At 47.3% G+C, this 1948-nt stretch overlaps 1 non-coding gene across 1 annotated transcript; it reads right to left on the reverse strand.

Annotated features, from left to right (window-relative positions):
* Window positions 1–610: 610 nt before the first annotated feature.
* On the reverse strand, window positions 611–820 carry LOC132647510 (small nucleolar RNA U3). Its single transcript, XR_009585875.1, has one exon. It is a non-coding gene; the product is annotated as a small nucleolar RNA U3 (small nucleolar RNA).
* Window positions 821–1948: the final 1128 nt, after the last annotated feature.

A 1948-nucleotide genomic window follows, 5' to 3' on the forward strand; every position in this document is an offset into this window, starting at 1 on the left:
ATACAGCTGCCCACAACTGTCTGTAGGTCCATTTCAGGGATCTGATGCCCTCTTCTGGACCTCATAGGCAGCTGGAATGCTTATGACGCACAGACATACATGCAAACAAAATACTCATATACATAAAATAACAATAAAATATTGTTTCTTTATTATTCAGATAAGAACAAATTTTTATTATTCAGATATACCCAGTCTAATCACAAACCAACAACAAAAATAAACTGTTTCAAAATCCACCAATAAAACTAGTATAAAAAAACCTGCAGGCAGTGGGCCTGGGTGGCACATGCCTGTAACCCCAGCAGAGGCAGGAGGATCTCAGTGAGGTCAGGAGCAGCCTGCTCTACAAAGTGAGTTCAGGACAGCCAAAGCTGCACAGAGGCGCCATGCCTAGAAACATGTAAATCAATCGATCAATCAAAAAACAAAACAAAACAAAAAAACTGCAGACAACTTTTAAGACCCTTAAAAAAAAATGAAAACAAATAAACAATAACAACCCCCTTCCACAACAAAACAAAACACTAAATGACTACAGTTAAGTACTGGGGATTTTGAGTGAAACTGCAGTTTATCTGGCTTTGGGTAACCATAAAAGACAGAAATCCAACCAGACTATCTTCCCTCCCTCCCCCACTCACAAATGAAGAGAAGAAGGGTCATCATCAATGGTAAAAGGCAGCTGTAGCAAACAGCACCTAGAGCCAGCTTCCCACTCAGGAGGGAACGCTGCCTCTCTGCCTCATGCTCTTGGGTGCTCTATACATAGACTTCTCTAGTAATGAACTATAGAAATGATCCCTGAGAGTACAGGCTTTAGATTATGTTTCTTGTAGCTTGAACATTGCCTCTCATGGTGGCTTCTAGGATGGATAGACCTTGCTGGACCTCAGTGACCCTGTCCAAGCTGGCTGGAGTGGGCTTTAGCCCTGCTCATTGGACACTCACAGGCCTGCACAATCAGCCAGATTAGTAGACCGTTCACCTCTCGGCTCCTGTTCCCTCCTAAGAACGCTTGTCCTTGTCCCCTGGGCTGGATTCTGCCTCTGGCTAGAGAGTAGCAGAAGGGATAAACTGCTGGAGGGTCCCCCAGTCACTGCCGCCACAGAGCCTTGGAGGCATAATAGCAACAAAGTCCAGAAATAGGCACATTGCTTGTGGCTTCTGAGCCTCCCTGAGCAGGGACAACCCGAGAGCAGATACAAGGCTTGCAGGCACCCAGGTCACATGGCCTAAGCCACACAGAGACCCATCTAGAGCCTGTCCTGTTGCCTGTCCCTCTGTTTCCTGCCTGCCTATCGTTAGCTGAGGAAACAGGCTCAAATGGGTCTGATCTATCAGCTCCACACCGCCACTCTCAGCCTTTACGTGCTCTCTAAGCTTCACCAGCCAAGGCCATACTGTGTGATAAATACCAGCGAACCCTGATCTGTAGGTTTAGCTGAGTGTGTCCAGAGGATTTGAATTCACAGCTCTGCATAGAGCAAGTGACGCAGTAGTCAGGCAGTATATACTTGCAGAGGAATGGTATGCCTTGTCTGAGTGGATGCCTGCATGGGCACAAACACTTAGGCATACCTCTTCTGTTCTAGGAGACCATCATTCCCACCCTCTCAGCAACGATTGACTACTATTGCTTGTTTTGTTTACTCCTGGGAGGTTTATGGGAGCCGCTGACTAAACCCCTCCTGGGGGCCCTAGTGCAAGCATCCTGACACCCAGCACCTGTGTGCCAAGGTTCCTCTCTCTTCCCAAACCTGTTAGACAGAGAATGGGGTGTATACCCTGTTGTGGGCTTCCCCAGTAGGGATGTCAGTACTGGCTTTTCAGGGAGTCACTCAGGGCTTGGCCTGTCTCCGCTGGTCTGGACATATAGTATCCAGAGAACGGAGGTGGTTAAAAACCTGAAGGCTCAAGAAGAAAGGACCTTTTGCATTTTGAAGCA

Source organism: Meriones unguiculatus, chromosome 14 (assembly GCF_030254825.1).
Source record: "Meriones unguiculatus strain TT.TT164.6M chromosome 14, Bangor_MerUng_6.1, whole genome shotgun sequence".
NCBI classification, from domain to species: Eukaryota; Metazoa; Chordata; class Mammalia; order Rodentia; family Muridae; genus Meriones; species Meriones unguiculatus.